Source organism: Xiphophorus maculatus, chromosome 5, assembly GCF_002775205.1.
Source record: "Xiphophorus maculatus strain JP 163 A chromosome 5, X_maculatus-5.0-male, whole genome shotgun sequence".
Lineage (NCBI taxonomy): Eukaryota > Metazoa > Chordata > Actinopteri > Cyprinodontiformes > Poeciliidae > Xiphophorus > Xiphophorus maculatus.
Genome location: NC_036447.1, coordinates 27,560,700 through 27,586,843, shown reverse-complemented (window position 1 = coordinate 27,586,843; position 26,144 = coordinate 27,560,700). Strand labels below are relative to the sequence as shown.

At 37.4% G+C, this 26,144-nt stretch overlaps 1 protein-coding gene and 1 long non-coding RNA gene across 2 annotated transcripts in view; one reads left to right on the top strand and one right to left on the bottom strand.

The window, feature by feature from the left end:
- The window catches only part of LOC102225909 (protein phosphatase 1 regulatory subunit 29-like), a 214,318-nt gene that overhangs the window by 147,783 nt on the left and 40,391 nt on the right, over positions 1–26,144 (top strand). The gene's annotated exons all lie outside the window — the stretch shown is intronic.
- On the bottom strand, positions 13,187–14,485 carry LOC111608668. Its single transcript, XR_002752798.1, has 2 exons — positions 13,978–14,485; positions 13,187–13,429 (listed from the first exon to the last, which is right to left on the bottom strand). It is a non-coding gene; the product is annotated as an uncharacterized LOC111608668 (long non-coding RNA).

The following is a 26,144-nucleotide window of genomic DNA, read 5'->3' as shown; positions in this document are numbered from 1 at the left end:
AAACATTACTGCACCTTTAAACCTAACAAGCAAGTTAAATAGGGAATCCAACTAAATGTTTACCTGCTTTGCGTTAGCGTCAGCTGACAGGCAGCTAGTAACTGCTTCGTCACGGCGTCTCTAAAGAGCCCGCCATGCGTTCATAACATCTAAAGCAGAGCTGTTAAACACTTTACTCTGGTTAAAATATCCACACTTTAGTTTCACTGCCTGCTCCTCACACCTGCGTGCTTCAGATAATGCATTCAATTGAAACTCTTGAGTTTTTAATCGCAAGGTGGTAACAGTGACACTAACTGTGCTAAGAATTTACTACAGCCATTAGCCAGTTCATTAATTAAAAACAATATGTCCTTCTCTCCCACATGTCTAATTTATTGAGCCGCATGCAGGAAAAAGACGGAAACCGAATCTGACGCGTCTGAGCTGGTGCCTCACATGGACCTCACAGACGATCGCTCTGTTTTAATTAGAAACACTTTTCCAATCCTTCGTGGTATAATATTGTCATACCACTACAATGAATTGCATTAAGGTTTATGGCTATAACGTGATAAGATGTTGAAAGCTTGAAGAGGTATAAAGTACTTCTGCGAGGTTTGTAGCTGGGATCACATCACACCATGACCCAATAATGAAATTACCTAATCGAGCACAAAGACGCTTCACTCATGCGGGAGGCTGGATGGTTACTTACTTACTATCTGATTAATTCAGCTAATATCACCTGACCTCTTGACTGAGCCTGTCGGGCACTGAAAGCCTGTCTTCACTCGCTACAGGAACTTCCTCTCATTTCTACATGGAAGAAAACTTTCAGGACTTTTGCACAACTGGCAATACAGACAATAGGTCAACACCAGCTTCAGCTTAAATTAGAGACGAAAAAAATCCGATAATATCTGTATCAGTCTCAATATCGAGAAAAAACAACAACAACCTAGATCTGGTGTCGGTCCAGTGTGCCCAATTCATAAGGCCGGATCTATTTAATCTAATTCTATGCTTTGCTCTCTGAGCATTATGCTTTATTATTTATTTTTCCATTATATTTAGAATTCCTAATTTTACTTTCTGAGCCATTTGACAGAAAGTTTGTTGCAGTTTATTTTTTACATTTTTGACCAAGAGAACCTACTGTTTTTGTCTTTGGCTGCTAAACTCCCAATAGCACCGACTGAACAAATTAAAGTTGCTTTTACATGTTGTATCAAGCTTGTGACTTCATTGGTGTATTTATGTGTACTGTAGAGGTGCAGGATTATCAAATGAATTTGTAATTCAGTACATTTATGTCTGTGTTTAAAGAAAGAAACATTCTATATGTACTCAGCAATGTTTTTCTGCATCGGATCGGTATTGGCCGATACTAAACCTCAGATATTGGTATTGGTATCGGTATCGGAAGCAGACACTGACCATAAGAGCTAATTATCTACCTTCCATAAATGTCCTCAGGACAGACTATAAATACACTTCACTGGCTGCCTATTTTTAAACCAGCCATGGAAGATTCCTTTGAGAGGCAGAACAGAAACTTCAGAGAGTTTAGCAAAGTGCTGAACACAGAGATAGAATGTCGATTTGATGGTTTATCCCCTGGCATTAGTAACAAATAGAAAATGAGTGAGAGGCAGAATGTTGCCTCCACAGTTTTATTTTATTTATTTATTTCCCCCTTTTCATCTCAAGGAAATGCATAGCTGTCATAAAAAGACAAGAAGAACATGAAGGTGTTTTCATAAACATCGGCAGAGTCAAGGTGAAGTCGTCGTCCTGAGTCAGTAAATAAGTGAAAAACAGCCAGAGTTTATGAAGAACACGTAAAGCTTTTCTCCAATTGTTATTGACTGAACCACAGGGGCAATTAATATATTTATTGTGTTCTTGAAATGTAGCAGCTGCACCTGGTAAAGCCGTGAATAATTGCACAATTTACGTAAATGAGTTTGTAGAAAAAAGGGTTTCTGATGTCCTACAGTTCTGCAAAGCCATTGTCTGTTTGTTCAGTTTGAGGATTTCTTAGGGAACTGACCTTTAACATGGTTACTAACTTGATGTCGTCTACCTTTGAGAGTTCTTTTTCTTTTCACTCTATTAAATATAATTGATTCATACAATTTCTTTCATCAGATTTCTTTTTTTCATCAAAAAAAGGTGTCAACTAAACTGAATGTAGGACAGTGGAAGCATTTTGTTCGTTCCTTCATGTTTAGCAACCCGCTACCGGGAAATATTCAGCCACTGAAATGCCCTGGTGACACTTTTGTGTAGAAAAGGGTTAAACAATAAACAGTTGAACATAAACCTCTGATCTAATCTATCACCTGAGATGAGATTCTTCACACTTCAGTCAGTTTTCAACAAAATACCTTCGTTGGTTTCAGCCATAAGAGCAGTGGTGAAGATAAGGTTTAAAAAAAACCCCAACAACTCCAATTCAGTGATTGCACAGAAAAAATGAGAAGTCTAGATGTTGTGTATGTTTTTTTTATCCTAAAAAGCTGCTTGCATTTCTGTAGAATGAAATAATTGCTTTGTTTCTCTTGTTTGGCTTAATACCAGCAGACAGGAGCATCCGTTCTCTTCTGATGAGTTATAATATAGATTTTTTTCTTTTTTTTCCCTCCACTTGGCTTTGACTACTTTGTATTCTACTGAATAGAAAACTATGCCGTTAACTATGACTTTAACGCAGAGTTAACGTCATCTATACTTTAGATGACGTTAAATTGATGTTTAAATACCGTAAAAGTCCCTTTTTTGACTATCTTGACCAGGGGTCTCAAACTCCAGTCCTCGAGGGCCGCAGCCCTGCAACTTTTAGATGTGCCTTTGCTGCACCACCTGAATAGAATAATTAGGTCATTAAGGCTCTGGAGAACTGATCTACACAAGGAGGAGGTAATGAAATAATTTCATTCCAGTGTTTTGTACCTGTGGCACATCTAAAAACTGCAGGACTGCGGCCCTCGAGGACTGGAGTTTGAGACCCCTGATCTTGATGAACCAGCGGTGCGTCATGAGCAGTGGACATTTATGTCATCTCAAGTCTCTAGCCTAACCAGACTCTTGTGTGTGTTGCTGCTGTGTGAACACACACAACTAGCCTCATCAAGGTCAGCGAGCAACACTTGTAATGGTAAAAGATTGCCTGTCAATACAAGTCGGTCTTCGGCAAGCAGGAGAGCCATTAGGGTCTGGAGAAATGAAGTCTCCTAGTGTTTGTGTTTCTGAAAAAAAATACAAAAAAACATTTGTTTCCTCACCATTCGTCCCATGTTCCTTCGTGTTGTCGACATCTCAAAGTTCAGTAGAGATGAATTAAGTCAGCTTTGACTTTCACTTCGTTGTCGTGACGAATCACCCGACACGCGGCTGATTGATGGCGTTTTGGTGGTTTGGCTATAAACTAAAGCATTCCCATCGCTCCTTATCAACTAGGTGTTCCGTTTCACTGAGATTTGTAAAGGGTTTTGTGACAATAACCCAGACGTTTAGACAACACCCGACTGCAAAACAAGTCAAATCTTCAGAATGCATGTTTAGAAAAACAGAAGGGCTGCAGGCCGTAAACATGTTCACCAAACACCACGTTTTCAGGAGAATGCTACTTTTGGAGGTGGCTGCAGTCAAAGTTAGAGACATTCAAGAGATTTTACAGAGCCTTTCCAAACAGAGCGCCTGCTGTACTGCTTACACTAAGACTTTACAGGATTGAGAGTAAGCAAAACATTGGAAATGTTCATGCGTCAGACACGGATCCAGACTGATATTAATCAAGAGCAATCAATGCACCATCAATAGAAGCGAAACTATGTTAAGATACGTGGTCAAGAGATGCCGTGATTATATCCAACTTGTGATTAAGTCTTTAGATCCATGAGCTCCTCCATTTACTCACTGATCCTCTGTCTGTAGACTCATATTTACACATGAATCTAAATATTTCCTGATCAGAATCAAAGCTAGTTTTTATATTTTGTATTTTTCTATATTACGGTATATAAATTCTCCCCAATGTGTTTTTTTCCGCCTCCTGCTTTTTTTTGTCTTTTCGCTTTGATGTCAGCATCTCCACCTGCAATTTTGAGGAGCGCTCGCCTGCGTTGTTCATTCCGGGTCGTGGATAGAAGCTGTAATTTTTTTGCATCTCATTTTGGTTTTGTTTATTGCAGCCTTTCATCTCTGTGAAGTGGGTGATGATTTGACAGCATCAAACCCGAGGTAATGGTTCCGATTGTATAGTCGAAAGACGGCACACACCTGCAGCACACAAGGGTACATTTCAGAATAATTGTTCTGTCCATGACAGGTTTTGGGACGCGGTATGATTTCCATTCTATTGATTAATACTTTTTAAGGGGAATTTTGCATAGAGACGCATCATGATCCATTTTAATGATGGTTCTGGTTGTGTTTATTTTTGGTTTTATTTACCATTTCTAGTTGTGTTTTATTTTGGATATTTAAAATATCTTTCAGTTCCATTGTTAAGTGTTTTTTACAAAATGAAGGTTTATTGTTTTTTGAGAGAGCTAACTTTATGTCATTGCCATTATGTGAGCTGAAAATGTTCTGAAAACGACAATATTATCGTTTATCGCAATAATTACTAGGACAATGTATCGCCCAAGAAAATTTGTTCTTGATAAGGCTAATCTTTCTGTCTGTCTGTAGTCAGGTATTGATTTCTGTGGATTATGATCATTTCCGGTTTACAATAAATGAAAACACTAAGCTAAGAATATTACATCCTGTAAAGTGGTATGTTTAATACCTGCAAAAGGTCGCTATTTCAAAATGGTGAATTTAGTCTCACAAACGAACCTCACTGAATGTGACTACATATCAATACAATACAGTATAAAATAAACCACATTAAATCTTCACGCCCCTTTGATGGGATTTAATTTTCAGCCTTTCAATGTTATTGTGGCTATTTAATGTTTGTTAGTTTTAGAAATGATTCATGATTCTGTTTGTGTTAGCAACAAGAATAATTACATTCTGTAAATATGGCAAATATGTAAATTTACCACTGGATTGAGTAAAGGGTTGTTTTAATTCTTTAAAAAATTTGGATTTTTTTTTTTTCACCTCAAAATCTAAAACACCAACCCTGTTTAAAATGTAGACTGAATAGATCTACTTTGAATAGTTTGTGATTTGTTAATCTTTTTATTCAGTTTATGAAAAAGCTGATGTCCAGTCTAGAAAACTCTAATTTAGCATTAAACAGATTTTTTCACATTTTGCGATGAAGCTAAGGTTGTAAAGCGGTGAAAAAAAATCTACTAAAATGAGAAAATAAAGTGTTGTCACAAGAAACGACAATGGAATAAAATAATTGTCTAATCTGGAAAAATATCGATGTACCAACTTTACATATTATTACTCAAGAAACTGCTAACAAAATGTTTGAGAAAATTGTGAAAGAGAAGCAAAAACAATCCAACTCTCTACTGAAGTTAGCGCCAGACTGAGAACTGATCTTCGGGGAGCAATGCGCCGCACTCAGAAGAGTAAAGAAACGAGAGTCACGAACATTATGCCACTTAATCGTCAGACGCATTAATGCAAATTACATGTAATGAACACAAACTCTGATAATTTAAGCCTGTTTTTAAAATGCTTTAAAGTGAAAGTGCTCCCTTCCCTGGAGGCGGTGGCAGCATCCGTCACCTGGGCTGACAGCCCGTCTGTTGTTCCACGTTCCCCTGATGTGACAGATGTGTGGATCGGCCCCCAGTGTGTCGCTCCCAGTAGGTGGCTGAGTACCATCCATCCACCGCTACTGAGCCGTGGTTGTTGTAATTAGTGTTGGTTAGCGACACCGGCCTCGCTGAAATAGTTTGGTTGGGGGGAAAATAACACAGAAGGCTGTCGGCTATTACAGCCAATTTACGATTCGCATTATGTGTTTTAGTTGCCGAGCTGGCAGTGGCGCCGTAGGGACGGCTTTCCTTTTCACTCAATCAGAAACATCAAGTAGAGAGCCCTTCTTTTTTTCTTTTTAATTTCTTTAGCGTGCTGGGTGTGATATTTAGAAACTCCTAAATCTTCGATCTTAGAGTTTTACATAATACAACTACATGTTAAAGTTTTTCAACGCTTTGTGATGAAACAATTATCAGTGGGCAATATAGATTTAAATCTTTATTGCGATATTTTGTGGTACTATTGTGATAATGATAAAAGTGATGATGCAAACCATTTATTAATTAACTGTATGGCAAAGCAGTTATGGTCCCACCAAGACAAATACTGCTCCCATTTGTAATGTGCTCACCAGTGTGATTTGTATCGCTAAACTGCACCTGGTAGCTGAATTATATATATAATATATATATATTTTTTTTAGATATTTACTGAAACCCGTTTATTGAACAAATAGTGGCGAAAAATCTTAAAAATAATCCAGACAATACAGACCGTTTTAAGCATTAACTGGAATTGATGGTGACAATAAATCAAAATCCTATCATAAGAAATTTATCGCAATAGACGATACGATATGATACGATAAATTCCCAGCTTTAGAAATGATTTATATGAATCAAATTTTCAAAGATTCATTTGAACATTCTGCAGCTGTCGAAAACAAGTATGTAATGCACTGACATTTATGTACACAGATGAGCAGTCAGTACAAAACAGACAATTTAAGGGAGTTAAACAGGAAAAGAGAAACATTTAGAAGAGTTGGATTGGGGGGAAAAAATGATAGGAGCTAAGAAGAGAAGGTGAAGGAAAAGGCAATTTTCTTGGCACGGCCTTATCATCCTTTTGAGGAAATTTTGAAAATTGCCGTATATATTTAGCCACAAAAGATAACAGGAGCTTTATATACACATACACACTCTTCCCTCAGCAAAGCAGTGATTTGCAATACACCGATGATCAAAACAGCATAGTCAGCTGTATCTTCACACACACGCACACACCCCTACACGCACTGTGGCTGGTTGTTGACAGTTTGGTCTGAAGTGGATTCTGCTCATTAGGTGGTGTTGCAGATTGGTTTCTATTTATAGGCAGCAGCCGGCTCAGCAGTAGCCTCGGCTGCATAGAGGTGTTTGAAGTAGCACAGGCCTCCAGTGGGCCTCGCTAACGAGACGGATCGGCAGTCGATCACTCTCCAAACTGCGGAAGTTCGACCTAAACTTAGCCCGGCGTGGGCATTCAGGCCACTTATTATTGGCGCTGAGTAATATTCTCATTTTTTTAGTCTGGATTCTTTTGTCTTTTCTTTTTTTTCCGGGAGAAAACGTTGATTTAATGGTGTACGCAGTGGCACACACGTTGTCATGGAGAGCACAGAAGGAGAAATGCAGATGTTCTGTTGTTTGAGCTGTTCTTGTTTTCACGAACATTATTAAGCTTCCCTCTGCTGCTGTTTGTAGTTGTTAACATAAAAAAGATAGGAATTATTTTCAGTTTATGCAATATACATTTTTCTGTAGTAGTTTTAATTTTCAAGATGTTTTATTTTATTATTTTTTTCTCTTGAACTTCCATTGACATTTAGATTTCATGCTGCTCATATTCCTTCCCATACACTGAACTTACTGTGGCCATAAAGTCTTTCCACGTATAACCCTGAACCAATGAACTGCCTCTGAATTTTGCAAAAATGTTTCCATTTTCTTCTCTGTACTTTCTGTGTAGAGGTCACCTTAGCAATTAAGGCCAATTTAAAAGGTTTGTTAGATAGAAAATACTGAAGAAAACTGATAAGTGTCTTACCATGATTAATGTGGTTTTGTTTAGCTTTTGTTTAGCATTTGTTTGGCACACTTAGCATCTACTAAATTAATTAATTCAATTCAAATTCTGGAGCACTAGTCGACATCTGTGTTGAAGTCTTGCTTATCGGCTAAAGAGTAGCTGGACATTTATATTCATGCTCTTATTTTGAAGTGGATACTACTTAAACAGTAGTTCTGTTTCCTGTCCCCATGTTTTATTTTTGTATGTTTTCAAACAAGAAGCATAAAGGAACAAAAAACACAGATAGCATAGAACAAAATCTAAATATAAATAGAATATCTAAGGTACATTTAGATGTATGATGACAAATGTAATATTTTTGAGGTGGATATACTTAGTTGTGGCACATGTGTCGTTGGGACACGTTCCACAACTTAGCTGCACATGTGTCCCATGCGCTAACTTCAAACATGTTGAAGTTAGTGCTTTAGCATAATTCAGATAAATACAGTGTTGCTGTAGCACTTTAACATTAGCGTTAGCCTAACTAAGGTTTATGATTAGTATTTTAGAGTAAGTAAAACTAACTCATTTCAGGATCTGTCCTGTCTGACCTTTCAGGGTCATTGTCGTTGTCTCATGGAAACTTTATTCGTTCAGCAATTTGTTTAAGGAATACGTTCTATGCTATAGCCACATGCTAATAACTGAGTATTTCTTATGTTCGTTACCATATTGCATGTTCTAAACCTCAGTAGTTGTCAAACAGCTGATAGCTACATCTTAACACCCAGCACTTTAGCAGAAAGTAAACAGCACCCTGTCTGCTGTTAAAGATCGTATCTGTCATCATTCTTCCACTTGACGTGTTTGGCATCAACACAAAGCATTTCAAATAAGTTTAGATTTAACAAGATAATTAGGTCTGATGCCATCTCCCCTCCACTGCACCAAGTCTCCAAGAACTGTTAATCCTCGCTTTCCTCTCTGCACCGATAAGCAACAGGATAGGAAATGAAATCAGAAGCTAAAGTAATTTGTCACACTTTTGGACTGGATTCCCTCTCTGCAGGCAAAAAAAAAGTGTATATGGTGATACTTACAGGTCATGATTTTAAAAAAGGGATGCAACTCCTGAACACTGAGCTTGAAAAATTATTTTTAAAGAAAATAACTGTAAAAACAACACATTTAAACTAATCATATTAGTGGCAAATTCTGCAAATATGTTGATGATTAATCCACATGACAATGAGCCAGTTAGTGGTCTTCAGTGTTTGATTTGAACAAAACCAAAACAACTTTCTATTCAGACAATGTTAAAGGGACCTTAGTGAGGGAGATTCTTCCCTCCACCATCACAATTTTTGTTCTTATTTTGTGTAGCTACGAAGACAAACTTTGATCACTTTAAGTTGGGGTCTTGTGTGACGATCAACACAAAGCAGCAAAGCAATGCAGTTTTTCATTTTTATGGTTTTCTTTCAAAATAAAAACCTGCAGTGTAGGGGTGTGCCGTGGTGGCGTTTCAATGTATATATTAGCCAATGAAACATACTGAAGGCATTGTATATGACTTTTAATACCATCTACAGGTATGCAAGAACATTTTTAAGTCTGAGTAAAATGTTTATTTGTTGGAGGAACTTGCAAAATGGCGGCTGTTTGGACAATATAAACTGTTTAGTACGACTAATATTCCAAGTGCGGTTTTTTTTTTACCATCTTCAACACAAAATGCCTGCTGCAGTCTCAAAACATTCAACTCCTTCATGACAAGTTTTTGTAGTACTTGGCAGAGAACCTTTCTACTGGAAACTCAATTGATAGCCTCAGCTTCTGGCAACGCTCCTGAGAAATCTTAGCCCACTCCTAATGGGCAAAGGCCTCCAGTCCATTAATATTCTTGACAGATGCATGCAGGAATCCCCACCAGAGATTTTCAACCGAGTTCAAGTCACGCAACTATGATGGCCACTCTAGCATCTTCCAGCCATTCAGGAGCTCTTCAGGAGTCCTTTGGCGTTTAAGATGTGCTTTACTGTGGAAATGGACACATCAGTGTCTGCTGCCACCAGGTTTTCTTGTAGCAAATCGAGGGTTTTTGACCACCTGCCTCCTCAGAAATCTGGTGGCAGGCGCCGATAGCTTCCAGGTTTTGTTGCGTTGGCAAGGCGATAATCCCTTCTCTGAACCCTTTGGATAATTCTCTTAATTCAGCTGCATTTCTAAAATGCAAAGGAACTTTACCTGCAACACTTCAGAGATTTAAGCTCTGCTATCTTAAATATAACTGATGCGGATATTAAAGTTGCATAAGATGTGCTGGAAGTGGCGCCTCACTGTAAACGTTGATGAAGATTTCTGCTCAACAAGTTGAATAATTACTGCAGTAGTTATTAAAAGCAGGGATTAATCCTTGAAATATTGAATTCAACTATTAAAACAGGGTGTCACCGCATCCTTAAAAATGCTGAAATTCATGTATCTAAAATGAAGGCCTTAAATTTAGTAATTAAGGGCTTCACACATTTATGAAAAGAAATGTTATTTTGCCTTAAGTTAATTACAAGTCTTATATTTTGACGTGGCAGGAATAATCTTGTATTTTATGGAACATGTAATTTTCTGGCAGGTAAAAGCTTGTTGCATACCGTAACTTGAGGCGGTTGAGGCTACCGGTCACTAGCCACTAATATATAATTGCTAGCTAGCTTTTTTTGTGTCTATTATGAGTAAGTGCAAATTTACTGCCAGTTGACTGGCTGATGTTTGTTTTCGCCAATGGCTCTCTACCGCTAACTAGCCTCTAACATACTCTTGCAAGCTAGCTTGCTAGCTTTATTATGCTAATTTATAGCCAGTTAGCTGGATGATATTCGTTTTCACCTCTGGCTCAATACTGGTAATGAGGTGCTAATACACCCTTGCTAGCTAGCTAGCTATCTAGCTTTCTGTGTCTCTGTAAAAATGTATCGCCAGTTTTCTGGACAATGTTAGTTTTCACCACTGGCTAACCACTTAGCAACTTCTGTCGCCAACTCGTACGATGCTACATCCATTCTGTGCAAATAAAGCTCAGCACTTAAGACTGCAGAGTGCCATCTGCAGTGTGAGAAGCACAAAGCGGCCCCTAAGAGTCACAATACAGCAAAAATCAAATCTGTTTTGCTGTTTGACTGTAATACAGCATCACCCCCAACCATTCCCTATATTTCAGTGATTCTTGAGATAAGGGACAAAATGGTTTTAAAATTCTTCCACCAAAAATGTTATTTATTCCTGAAGTTATGTATTCATACATGACAAATAATGTTTTGGGAATGTAAATATGTTAAGGTGCAGGCTCCCAGCTGCAGCATTTTCTTTTAAATTACATTTTTATTGGATCTGACTGAGAAATTTGTCAACACCATCAGACAAAAATAAATTGGTATAAAATTATTTTTTAATGACTTATGACTGATATTTTTACTCTCTGTGGTGTCTTAATTATTTTAATTATGTCCATGTTTTTTAAATTAATCACACCACAATTTAAACATTTATTTAGTCTGTATTTAATTACTCCAGTTCAATTGATACAAAAAACAATTTTGAAAGTAATCACCACAATGAACAGTGTCATTTATTAGTAAAAAACACATATGCACCAAATACATGAATTCAGACATTTCACAAACAAATGCCTATCAAGAAACAAAATAAATATTATTTTAAACAAAATGCAACATAAACTACATCTGACAGAGTTGACGGCACATGACGGTGTTGACACAAAACTGATGGTGGTGACAAACTAGTAAGTAAAAAGAAAACACTGAACTTGAAATGACATTTAAGAAGAATTAAATGCTGAAATGTTGTAGAATGTGAAGATATGAAGAAAAAATGTGAAATAACCATATTTAGATTTCAAGGAACATCTAAATTTTTGAGAATGTACCTTTGTCACTGAAGTCATCAACCAGGACGATTTTCAATCAAAATGTAAAAGATGAATACAAACAAAAATATACACGACAGAACTTTTTGAAATATATTGTGAACTAATTCATATCTTTCTAAATCGCTTAAAAGTCAGAATATTTAATCCCCAGGCAATAGACGTGTCACATATTCTCCTTCAATAAAATCCATAACAGCTGGTGAAATGCGGTATACACCCCTGGTGCTGCTTGTGCGGACTGGTGAGGATGGTTTTCTCAGCCTAACTAGGACATCCGAAAATGGCACAAAGCAGATATCCCGACAACCTTGTTTTTGCTTGAAGCTAAGAGTTGGTCCATGAGGATGAAAAAATTCCACTTGTACATCTTCGTGCTCTTTGTCAATTTGTAAGGCTTTAGCCAGCCACCATTTTCCATCATACATCACAACAAGCCAGTCTTCACTTTGGACATCACAAGGATCTATCAGGGTTGTTGTTCCTTTAGGTGTCTTGCTCGGCTCCTTCTCCATTTCCTCCATCAGCATTTCCAGAGGATTTTGAACTTTAGCAGTGGTTGAACTTTCATGGACATCTGGGTCCTGTGTTGTGTTGCCAAAAGAGTGAATGGTGGGACTGAAGCACTTGCAAATCTGTGGCTCTCCGCAAAAACATGAAAGGAACCTACAATGGATGACATTCCCCTGAGCTAGCACTTGGTGAATGTTTCTTGTTCCTGGAATTGATTTCAGGGTTTGCAGGAGGAGAGAGTCATAAGACTGAAAATCTTCATTTGTCACAAATTGCAGCTTGACACCACTTAAGCTGTTGGACACCTTGTCAAAGAATAATTTGCCATCTATGATATCCTGACCTCTCAGCACAATACTGTCAGCACATCTCTTCACCGTCGCCCCAATGCCATCTGGAGCGCCTTTGCCATGTGATGTTGGGAAGAAATTCCATGTAGCTTTCTCAAATCCCAGACGTTGCGGGACAACACAGAGGAGAAAGAAGTTCTTCTTATTTTTATATTGTTTGCTTGGACCATCAGACCAAAAGTGGATAGTGTTTATAGCCGGATATCTGATGTGAATATCTGTGAGGATTTGATCCATATAGGTCCATATGGCTGCAGCATCCTGACGCTTTGACTCCAAGATTGTGCAGAATCCTGCTTTTTGTTGCCCAGTGTAGAACATGCCTGTGTGAAGTGTGATCTGCGGGAGATTTTGTCCATAGTGACAGGATTGTACTTCTGAGCTGAATTTACATTTCCAGGCCTCAGAAAAGTCAACATGAACAATGGCTGTATTTTCATCACAATTTGCTATCATATTCCGATACTCCTTGGTTTGATTTCGAACCAAGTGGACATGAGTGGTTGTCTCATTTTTTAATTTGTCTTGGTAGAGACACATAAGCTCTGACAAGGTGCCAGTGTATTCCTGCAGTTTGGTGTGAAAGTGAGTTCCAACTTCTGTTTGCTCCTCTACGCGTTTCCACTGTGACCATTTTACTGGTGTTGTCCCTTTTTCTGCGTTCTCTTGCCTCCTTTTGTTTTTGCTTCCAAAGTCTTCTCTTACGTCTCTTATCTCTTTCACCCAGATTATTGATATGTTTTATTTTTCCCTCTTCCACTCTCTGTCTCCATCTTTTCCTTTCCTTTCTTAAAAACTCTTCCTTCAGCTCAGGCTGGCTATTTATTTTTTCTCTCCTTCTTTTCTGATACTCCCTGTTCCTTCTCTTGCGCTCCTCCACTGACAGCTTTTCTCTGGCCATTGTAGCCTGAAATATAGGCAATTATCATCAGTACACTGCTTGTCATGGGATAAACATACCCTTCCCTTACAAAATAAACTACATCTTATTAATTTTAAAGGACTAATAAAATTGTATTAAATTTAAACCATTAAACTTTACAAGTTGCTGAAAATAATCAGAAACATTTTTAAAAAGAAATACATGATGAATGTGAAGTGCTGTCAATTATGTAAAATACAGTAAAATGAATTAACTGCACACTTAAGTGACATTTGTCAACACCATCACTAAGAGAGTCAACACCGTCAGTTAAAAAATCTGATGGAGTTGACATCTGACGGAGTTGACAAAACGCCATGCTAACTTCATTTATATGATGATATTCTGAAGGAGGCCATATTGTAGCTCATCAGTTCTTTTAAATCCTTAAAATATACTAAAATTAAGCATTTATTTAACAAAATTTCATCAAAATTTTGAAAAATGTTACTTATGGTGTTGACACTTTATGGTTGTGACAAACAACTTAGGAATAAAAAAGAAGAAAAAACAAAAGAATAATATAAGCTTACCAGAGCTGCTTATCCCCCCAAGCACAGGAAGAGAAAGGAAGTGGTCATGGGGTCCTCAGAATTTCTGGTGCCCTTCAATAATGCCTGATTTTTTTCACATTCTTTCTATGTCTGACGGTGTTGACAAAAACTGAGGACACAATTTCAATTGAATTTGAAAATACATTAAATGACTTTTAATTGCATTCATTGATAGTTATGAAGTTAGTTGTTTGAATACTTATAAAATAATATATTATGACAACTAAATATAATTATTTTAGTTCTTTTAAACTATGATAATGTATTGAGTTCTACACCAGGACAAGGGCTTTTACAGACACCATTCACCTACTACAATGTTTAAAATAGAAAAATATTCAGCAAACACCAGGAAAACATACATTGTTGTGCTCAGATGACCCAGGTTAGTTTAGTCAGATATTTAAAAAATATATATTTGGTGTATATTTTATTCAAATTTTGTACTTTATCCATGGGACCTGTTTTGTCCCTATTCTCAAGAATCACTGATTTATTGCTTTTTCTGTCTTAAATTTCCTTCCAGGTGGCATTAAAAGTCTTAAATCTGACTTGCTGAAACCCGCAGACACCCAGTAAAACTCTTGAGTAACTTGTTAATTTTTATCACACATTTAGTCATAGCTGGTTCTTTGAACGCACAATAAATCTTAATTATCTCCAGTACAATCTAGCTTAACTAAATACATTTCTAATTTTTACTCCTTCCCTCTGTCCGTGCCTCTGCGGCCTTATTTTTTTCAGCACTGCCTGCAGATAAACAATGCCCTAGTTCTGTACAAGTCTTCTCCTTGTTCCCGAATCAGTCACTCTGAATGACACAGCGCAGAGGGAAGAAAGAAATGCTGGGCAGTTGCCTTGCAGTGCTGCATTCTGACAGAATCAGGCAGGAGATTTAATCCACATCACCAGGGCCGCTGGACGGATTTGGGGTTGTTTACTGTGTAAACATGCCTTTGGTTGTTCCGTGTTTTCATGCTTGGGAATTTGAACATCAGCATTTGTTCAGCAATCAGTTAATCAGCATCATCGAAGATCAGGTTTATGTTTTTGGGCTTTGCATTGTTCTTTTTATTTTGATGAAAATCTCTTCGAGCACAGACACTTGAGAGAGAAAGTCAAGATATTGTCAATGGTCATCAATTCAGACGTTGCTTTTTCTAATCAAAGCACACCACTGCTGTTGAATGATTACATTTGTTGTTAATACGCTATAAGAAAGAGCTACAATCATGCTGTTCTTTTTTATATAGCCACACATTTTACATCATTCAGTACAGGAACTTTCACCCAAAAAAACCATCTTTCAAACATTGTTATTTTGCTGTATTTTCCTCTTAGCAATTGTGCACAATTTTGTAAAGTCTCCTGATGCAAACCTCTGCCTCTTTCAAAGGCTGAACCCACTTGCATTACGGGATTGTGTTCTGAAAAGTGGCAGAAAGAGGAGAGCACAAAACACTGAAACCAAAAAGGCACCGTTCCGTAGCTCGAATAAAAAGTCTCGCATGAAACCACTAAGACTGTGAAGGTAAGGGATAGTGAAGAAGCACGTTTTTAGCAAAGATTAGCACACATAAAAACTTAGTTTGGTCATTTGTGTGGAGACAGAAAGGCTCGATGCAGGAACGATGTTGTGATAACTTTGTGAAGGCAAAGTGTCGGAAAGAGCAGCATTGTCTTAAAGTGACAGAGACCCAATTTCAAGGCGCTGAGTTGAAAAGTCAAATTACCTTTAAGTCATGTTTGACAGCATTTTTGCAACTGAAGGTAACATATTTACTTAATTGTGCCATAAAATGCTCCATCTCCAAGGTCCTCTTCTAAAGCACCATCTATCTCCTGTCCAACATGTCCAAACCATCTTAACTTTGCCTCTCTAATTTGGTCTCTAAAGCGTCCAATGGTAGCCATTCTTCAGATTTTTTTATTAGTAAATTGAATCATCCCCCGCAAAAAATAAATAAGAAAATACAGAAATGGGCACCGACCTACTTCAGTGGGTCACTCCAATTTAATGAAGCCCAGAAAGTCACTTTTATTTACTACAATAGTTGGCCATTAAGGTCGTAGTATTAGAGTAGTAGTAACAGAGTATTAGGGCCATACTAAGAAAAATAAATATGGGAATAAAGTAATAAAATTACATCATAAAATTACTAGGATGAAGTTATGGTAAAACAAGGACAACATTTGAATACTATGACAATAAAGTCATAGTTTTACGAGAATAAAGTGGTGGGGAATAAAGTTGAAATAATACGGGAGTAAAGTCAATATCAGATTAAAGTCATATTTTGGGAGTATGACTTTAGTCTCATAATATTTTACTAATAGCAGATTAAAAATGTTGAAGCGAAAAAAACATGGCTGTATATGTTTGGGTTTTTTTGGGATTATGCATAACTGTAAGGAAAACCTAAAGACCCTCAGAATGAAAATGAAGACAAAAACCTTTTAAAACTAAAAGTCAAAGGTTTTGTCCTTCCTGCCAGGAGGATAAGTCCATCAAGAGAGACAGTAAATAGAACGAGAGTTGAATCTGAGCTGGACCTTTCAAAGGAGCTATAAAAGAAGAATGTGAAATAAGGGGAAAAAAGAAAAAAAAAAAAGAGCGAAAACATAGGAGGTGGCAAAAAGAGGCCTCAAGGGAGAAGAACACATCAGCCTGAAATGTCAGTTGCCATTGTGTAAAATACCAAGAGAAAGGAAAGGTAGAGGGGGGGTTAGAGTGAAGGGGTTGAGCACAGAAATAAAAGGACTGTTAAACAGACAGACAATTAAAGGGAAAAGACTGTTGAGAAACTTAATGGTGGATGGAACAAAAAGACCAAACCGCGTGAATGGGTGAACAGGAGGAAAAAAATAACAAAGTGGAAAAAGAGAAAAGGTCAGCAGGAGACAAAGTAATGCCAGAAAGGAAGGAGTCCAAAAAAGGACCACTTTAACAAACATATTAAGCTCCAAAAGCCATTATCCCATTCACCTGCTTTTCTAAGACGAGAGAAGGAAAGGGCAAGCTGGAGACGGGCTGGCAACGCTTTAGAAGTAAGACGTGGTTCTCAGACATCCGGAGAGCAGCCAGTCGGCTAAACACTTTTGCGTACGTTGGTCTCGCTCGCCAGATATCCACGGTTCTCGCAAAGAGAGACGTAAACTGTAAGCTTTGGGACAGCGGCAGCTTTGACTGAACAATAAGAGACAGAACAGCCTGTGGCCATGGAGGAGAATTACAAAAACCCTGCTGTCACATCAGGCAGTGAAGGGTGCTAAAATAAAACGCCAGTGTTTTTCTTTCTCGCAAAGAATGCCTCGTGTGCACCACTACTGTCAGACTGGTACACTTCAAAACATAATTTGTGCTCCACTGTGAGTAAATAAATAAATGTTTTGATTTGAGAATGGATAACCTAGTGCATAAACTGCCTTCACCATGTTGAAAAGCAGCTTGACAATAATCGGATTGAACAGAAGTCTTTTACTAAACAAAATAAAACAAGGGCTAGTGAAATGATCATAGTTATGTGCAAAGCGTTTAGTTATGACTGAAATTAACTTAGAATCACAATCATCATTTTTCGAGTCAAATAGGCAATTTTGAAAGGCTGAAAAAAATTATTTTAGAAAATTTTAAAAAAATTTTAACAACTATGTAGTGTTCCAAAATAAACCATCAATAAACCAATATGTTGCAGTAATCAGAAAATAGATTCAATTCAAATGCTTAAATCAAAAAGGTTTGCTGAGCTTTCTAAACAGGAAACATGAATGAGCTTCATTACGGTAATCAGAGGTGAGGAGGAAACATTCCTCTGCATCCATTCTGTCTGTCTGCCTGTCTGTCTGTGGGGACAGACGTTTTTCCTGAGTGCCTGAGCAAAATGAATGAGAGGACTTCTCGCTATACCTGCCAACTGATTGTAATATTCATATTTTTCTTACCTTCCAACCATCCAACATGTAGAGTTGAGTTAAATAGACTTTTTAGTGGGAAAACAATTCAATTGAGCAGGAAGTGCCGGTTGGATGATGCAGGTGGGGCTAAAGAGTCTTCCAGATTGAATTTACGCCTAGGCTTCATTATGTAGCGCGGTAAACAAAACAGCAGACAGACTCATAACATGTTGACAGACATATTACTTTAGTGCAGTTAAACCCTTAGATTTGACTGACAATTTTTACCCACGAAAGCTGAAAAAATTATGAATTCGGCATTTAAGCTTTAAGTTAAACACAGAAAAATTTCTAAATGCTCTTAATATACAGATTCTGTTTCAATGGTCAGAATGTGCCCCAGTTATATCACTCGATTTTGCACGAATATAAGATTCGGAGACCGTTTCAAATCAAACATTGAGCCTTGTCCAATGGCCTATCATTGTGTGTCTCTGCCTTATGTCTCCCTTTGCTTTCTCTTCCACTCAGTCTCAAGGGCAGCTAACAAACACAGTAAGACGCATGTAGTGCATAATGCTAAAGTGTTTGGCTGCCATGTCATCCATAGTGTGTATCCTCCAGATGGCACACAGTCAAATTTAAAGACAAGTGTGTCTCACAAAAGCTTTTCACACAGCTGTCACTTTGTCTTAGGTGAGAGGGGGGAAAAAAGTGAGAGAGAGAGAGAGAAAGAGACAGAGAGAGAGAGAAAGAGACAGAGAGAGAAAATAGATTGAGAAATGAAATATTTCAAACCAAGCAGGGACAGTGAAGGCCATGTGCCTAAATTGTCAACATGGCATCAAACAACATGGCTGAACTCAGATCCATTTTCACATGTGGGGTGAAGACCTTGTTTCATCAGAATAACACTTGTTCACGAAATCTCTTGAGAGCAGCTGGAAAGTCTATGAAAGTATTATTCTCAAAGTATGACGGCCCTAATTTTATGTTTTTTGGGGTTAAGGTAACGCTGCTAAAATCTGGATTTAAGGGTGGATTCACACCAGTCCTGTTTGCTTTAATCAGAATCTAGTGTAGAAAATCTAGTTCCTTTGGGGAGGTGTGAATGCACCAGTCGGACTCTGATGCGGACCAAACCAGCGGACTCCTACAAACCGAGGTCTTAGCGCGGTTTGAATGCGTATGTGAATGTCAAACGAACCCGAAACGGCTCTGAAAGCAGGAAGTGGACTAAAGTGCAGGGCATTCTGGGTAAATATAACCAAAACAAACAGGCTTGTCTAGTGTTAGCGGGAGAAATGGTTCATGCTGAGCCCATTGTTGACGAGGGTTTGTTTGGCAGAGTTGCAAAAGACAAAAGAGAAATCCCACAATCGCTAAAATCTGAAGCCACCCCATTTCTGTTCTCATTTTGAGAAGAAGGGAATTGTGCTCAGTGTCTTCTTCAGAGGTTTCGGTGTTGCTTCCTTCAGTGGTTCTTGGTGTGGCACCACCACAGGCGAGGGGATGAACAGGTTGCTCAGAGGGTTTAGTTTGTGTGGAACAATGAAGTGTGAAAGCGAACCGCACCAGCTGAAAATGTAACAAATGGTGCCAATCAATCCTGGACTATCAGGAGTGAAAATGCCTTCAACCACAGGAAGAGGAATTGGAAGTTTTAAAGGTAATAAATGAGGAAAAAAAGATTCCATTTACAAATTACTTAATATAAAACACAAAAAAGAATAAATATTTAAGGGTGTTGAGTTTTAGGTTTAGAAAAACGAGGCGTTTTTAACTGCTAACCTGCTGATTGTGTCGAATCGTTGGGAATTTAGGGGAAACGTTTTATTTTCTGACAACGGCTTATCTGACTTTACATAAAACTCAGACGTTCATGCTAATCTTGAACCATCCTTTGTGTTGTGGAAATAACAACGTAATAATTTAAAACAAATTAGCGAATACAAAAGGAAAGCTTGATGCGGCTCCAGAGTATCAAACTGTGAACCTTCGTCTGTAAAACTGAACACCAAACCCAACTAAGGACTTCACATTCAACAGCCCACAAAAGGATTTTAAACACACATTCAGATAGTGTTATGAATGTAGATGGGAGTTTTACAAAAGAAACACACACACACACACACACAAACCCCATGCAGGCAAAGACAAAAAGCCAACATCCATACATTAAGGCTTACCCAGTGGGAGACTGTTCTTTGACAATCATTTGTGTTAAGCTTCTTATTCTTCTGTGCTGCTTGTGCTTTTAAAAGTGACACGTTTTTCTTGCATAGAAATTGATTGTAGACATGCTGTATTCATGAAAAGAATCAACCAGAAACAGTTAACATTCACATAACTCCATAATAAATATCTCTAAACACATTCACCTCGGTCTGGAAACATTGTCATTTGCCTCTGACACACATCAGCTGACAGGCTGAGACTCACCGGGAGCAGAATCCTGAACATGGAGTTTAGTTAGTTTCATTTCATAGGGTTAGTCTTGAAAATATGGAAAATATAGAATTTTATTCTATAATAATAATTCTTTGATATGACGGAGTGTTAGGACCATACAAAGAAAAAATGAAATAACTTATTTACATCACATTATTTGGGTGATGTTATCTGTCACCCAAATAACATTTTACCAATCTGATTGTGCTGTAAATAGAAATATGATCTAAAGTTGCTTTTGTTTCAAGTCCAAGAACATTAGCTCAAAAAAACCGTTGCTGTAAATTTCAAATGTTCGTTGGCATAAAGTTTGACACGTTTAGACGCCTCCAACAAAACGGGATGAATGAACGAAGATGGATGCAGGTGTGTAGAGACTTCCTCACAAGGACAGGCTCCATTTTAAATTTCCTTTGCAGATATAAATTCAGTTTATTTAAATGATTTAACTTGTTGACCAGAAACCCCAAAGCTCAGGAGATAGTCATTCTCTTTCTCCTCAAGAAAAGTCTTTGTCGGTTTTAGATTCACAGAAAAAAAAGAAAACCCAAACATAAATAAACATGACACCTTCTGACAGAATAGTGGAGATGTGGATCACTGAGAAGTAATTAACTTTTGGAACTGTGTCAAAAAAGCAGGATATTTAATGAGTCAAATGGAAACTTTGATTCATTAAATACTTTTTTTTTTTTAAATATGTTCACCAAAAAAAAACTGTTCAAGGACCAAAAATCCAAAACCGTGAAGCAAAGAAGTGAGATACTAAGTAAGTCCTAAAATAACAGAAACATAATCAGAAGACGACTGATCAAACCATGGGGCAAAGCGTGACTGAGCAGCCGAAGCTGCAGTGACTGAAGAAGAAAATGGAACCGCACACTGAGGAGAAGTGATCAGTGGAACAAAAAACAGATGAGACTAATTAGCAGCGTGGGAGAAGCTGAGGGTGAAACCAGAGAACAAAGAGCAAACAAGAAAAATTCAATTAGGAGGAATTCCAGAACTGGAACTAAACACAGAGACCAGGAGCTAGAAACCAGAACGCAAACAGACATGGGAAACGCTCAAAACCAGCAGGAGACTGGAGAACAGAGAAAAAACAGGAGGAGAACGAAACACAGAACAGAAAGAATCAGTCTATCGGAAATACAAACTACCAGGAGACGACCTATAAAAGATCAGAAACTAAAACTTAATTACACAACAGAATAAACAGAGCTCAACACAAAAACAGTTTATTTCAAAATGAAATCACAAATGTGACAAATGAAATGTTTGTTTTGTACACCATGTTTAGCATCTTAATGGTGACCTGTTACGCTTCCTTGAACACATTAGAATAGGTCTATTACATTTTTGTTTTGTGCAAAATTTCATATTTTAACGCAGCTCTATTGTGCTTTACAACAAACACATCAACCTCTCAATGGAGATGGGTCAAAATCATTTGAACAGTTTCATATTGTTCAGAAAGTTGATCAATGAAGAATGAAATCAAACTGAGCCACACTGTTTAGACCTCTGTCAATCATCTGCTGAACGCAACACTTAAAAAAAAAGAAAACAACAAAGAAGAGGAAGGAACTGACTGCAGACCTAACAATTATGTTCTGTTTGAATGACAGTTGCATTGTTTTTAGGAATTAACTCCATTCTAATTTGCAAAAGATGATAATCAGCTTGTTCAGTCAAATGGTTGTTTGGTCTGTAATTTATATTGATATGTGGAGTTGTCTATTTAAAAAAGACACAATTTAATTTTTTATTTTTTTTTAAAAAACATGTTTTGGAAATTAACATAGGTTTCTGTTTTACTTATTGGACAAATACCGATATCTTAAAAAATTACTAAGATCGGCCAATACCGATGTTGATACCGATATATTGTACAGCCCTTGTAATTATTTCCATTCTTTTTAATTTCCATAGACTTTACAGTCATTTTTTGTACCTGTTGACTTTTGAAACCCTACATGAAATATATTAATTTATTAGAAGGAACCCTTTAATACGCTAAGAACAAAAGTCTTCTTTAGTTAGACTGATTAAAGTGTTTCAAAACTGGGCTAAGTGTTTGCTCTTTTGGAAATCAAAATATGGCCACCTCATGGTCACTATTGTAAAAATATGCTCTCAGAAATGGTTAAGTAGCACATTAGTGATACCCAGTATGTAGTAGAATAAACTCCTGGGGTTGATTTAGTTTCATCCATCATATCTAGTTCATACGAGAAAAGCTGAAATCAGCTGTCTGAAATGACCTCATACAGAGTAAAGAAATGTTATAGGTGTCAAAATGATTCTCATTCACTGCCAATATGAATGGATTTGCAGAATTGTCCAGTCGTTGCTTCGGGGCACCTTTTCCTCACACGAGAGAATGGCTCGTACTTTCTGTTGGCGGCGGGCTTTGAAGATTTCATGCTGCCTGGATTAGATTTTCAATTTGTGACGGCTCCATCCGTGATTCACTTTTAGATCTCCAGGGCAAGAGTGTAGCCGTGCGTGTGCGGGCGTGTGCGTGTGTTTGTCATACATCCGCACTTTTGGTAAGCCATGCCAGCGCTCGTAACCATCATTGTGATGCATGTGCACATTTGTGTTGATGTGTTGCTGTTGATCTGAACATGATATTCAGCAGGTATTATTAAGGGGTGATGACAAGCTGTTAATCGCTGCTGTCACCACGATGTCGCTTAGTTTGATGGCTTGGTTTGTTAAAAAAGCACAAATTGTGACATTCTTTCTTATTAGCATTACATAAATGAAACCCATCTTTAGACTGCTGACCCCCTTTTTACATGTTTCAGTTGTTAGTTTGACCATTTCTACCAAGTATTTGAGATTGGACGGCAATTATCCTAATCTTTAGCTCCATCTACAGATCATGACTGCCTGGGCCTTTCTAAAACAATTACCCTCAGTCAGAACAAACATGTTGATACAATTAAAAGATTACATTAAACCCAAATCTGCCTGAGGTCTGAATAATTTGGACTCAACTATACAGAATATATTGGAGTCACTGAACCATATGGAATATATAGAAAAGTATTGAAATGATTATTTGCAAGTATTGGAGAAAATGAATTCAAAGTGGATGCCAGCTGACACACGTTTGGCTACAGTGACTAGAAAAGTTGCACACAAAACTACAATATGGCAGAAAAGCAAAAGGAATAATGCCTGGGAATCATTTTAGCTAGATTGGCATGCTAACGACTCCGCTTTCATAAACTCACATCAAAATGTTACAAGTGAGCTCTTTTAGAAGAGTAAAACAGTGAGAAGAAACAGGAAATCCTTAGCGTCTCACCTGTCTGTGAAGCAGCTCAAGACCTGTTTCAAATTCCTTGATTTATTTCCTGGTTTTCATGCTGCTTTTAGCTCAAAAATCATTTCTAACTAACATTATTAGCTAGGGCAATGTTAGCTAGCTGTTCTGAGAGGCGTTCATGGAACAGCTTGATTTATACTGAGATTCAGTGGTGGACACCGCTATCTAAAAAGTTAGTTGTGCTAACATTAAAGCATTAATCATAAACATTAGCTCTGCTAACTCTTAAGTTGCTGTAAAAACACTGTATTGAGCTGGAGCTAACGCTAATGACATTACTTCAATTAAAATTGTATCTTCTCTTGAAAGGTTGTACAACCCTCAAGCACTAATTTTGGTATAATTTATATGTTCTATGATGCCCTTAGATATTGTATTTATCGTTGTATCTTGTTCTCTAAAGTTCCTGTAAGATAAGATTTGTTTCATTGTCATCAACAGATTACAACGAGATTGAGATTATGTAGAGTACTGTATGTTTTCTGTTTGTCAGAGTTAAAGGGGAAATAGACTGAGAGTAAATATTTAGCAAAAGAATAAGAGATGATTTTTGTTCCTTGATTTTTCTACAAGATTCATAATAAATGACAAAAAAGATTAAAATAGAAACAAATCATTGAGACTTTTTTAACTCATTTTATCCTTCATGAAATGAAGTTTTGGTATAATACTTGCTAAGACAATCAAAGTAACAGGGACTTAGTCATTAATTTTCCAACAAATATTTAATTTATTTATTCTTTGTCTATTTTATTTGTGTTTATTTAACCGGGGACCAACACTAAGGAATTAAAAGCGTGCGACTGGCGTTTTTCTTTCTTAAAATAAAAGAACAAAAAGGAAAAATACATATTTAAGCTGCGTATGGATTCGAAGAACAACACAACAAAATTACATGTCATCATAAGTAACAGGTTCACGTAATTAGAGCGAACAAAGTGCTTTTGGCTTCTTTGTCACAGTGTGCGGCCTGCTCACTTCTCAGCAGGGATATTTTCAGCCATTAAATGTGTGGTGGAAAACTTCCCCCAGTGCTCTGACATTTGAATGGCTGCTTGCTGCAGAGAAAGATCTCCGCAGGCCATTCAGGCGTCAGCCATTCAGCTGATGCGTACCAAAATACATACTCACACAAACTGCAAACTCATTCATGCATGCATCGGATCCCATTGATATAAATACAAAAAAGCATAGAAGGTCTTATAAGTTCAGATTAAGCTATTTCTTCTGATTCTGTAGCTGAGGTATTGTTTTATTCATAAAATATACAGTAAAAAATGAGCCGGGAATGGTTTTCATATGCCGTTCGTTCACATATATTTTAAGCTGCAAACCTGCCAATAAGGAACAAACATAAAATAAAGTAGCGAAGCGCAGTAGCTAGCAGCCAAGAGTGAGAGGATGATACTGGCATGGACATATGCACACTGTGTGCATAAAGCCATGCAAATCTAGCAAATAAATGCAAATTATTGTATATGTCATATATGTTGCTTCACGTCTGCTTTCCCACACATTAGTACAATGGTTTATTAGGGGCATTGTAGATAGAAGAGAAAGGAAGAACAAATGTCCACCCAAAAACAGATTGCCAGATTAATCTCAGAAATTAATAGAAAAACTTGGACATTTCTGAGTTTCCAAAGTTGAAAAATGTTTGAAACTCAAAATTTCCAAGTTTCTTGTAGAAAATTTATAATATTAATCTCAATATTTCTGAGTTTCATTTAGCAATTTCTTTTGACTTTTCAAGCTCAGAAATGTCCACTTTCTTACATTTCTGAGATTTTATTTTATTTTTTACTAGAAATGTACTCTCTCTTTTTTGCCCCATCTACAATGACCCTAATTCGCCATCGTACATTACTGATGGGTCACGCTCAAAGGCATCCGCTCCTTTTTTCCCTTTAGCTGTTCAGCTCTCACTCTCAGTTGCCATGGTAAATAGCCGGTTCTTGTTTTTGCAGTGTTTTTTGTATTTGTTTTTGTGTCAAATAAAAGTTTAAAGTTTGATTAAAATATCAAACAAAAGTATCAAAGCCTGCCGTCTTAACATAACAAATACATAAAACTGGAAAAGGCTTCTCACAAAAAACAGTTAATGCAAAAGAATTTATTGACGCACAAATCATTCATATTTGCCCAGATAAGCTAAAATACAGCGCTAGATGGTAATAAATCGAGAGCCGTTTTGGGAGCTGAAAGAGCCGGCTCTCTTTTTGGGAGCCAGGCCTCAAGATCCGGCTCTGAAAAGAGCCGAACTTCCCATCACTAGCACACACGCCCCTCAGCGCGTGTCTCTTCTCATTCGGGAAAAAGGCTCGGACAAGTGAGCTTAGGCAAAGTTCATGGTAAATGAGTATCATCCAAACACTAAACCACCTCCAGAAACTATATGCAAGCATTTAAAATGACAAATCTATTCATGAAGTAACATCTGCTGGACGCTCCGTTGCCGTTT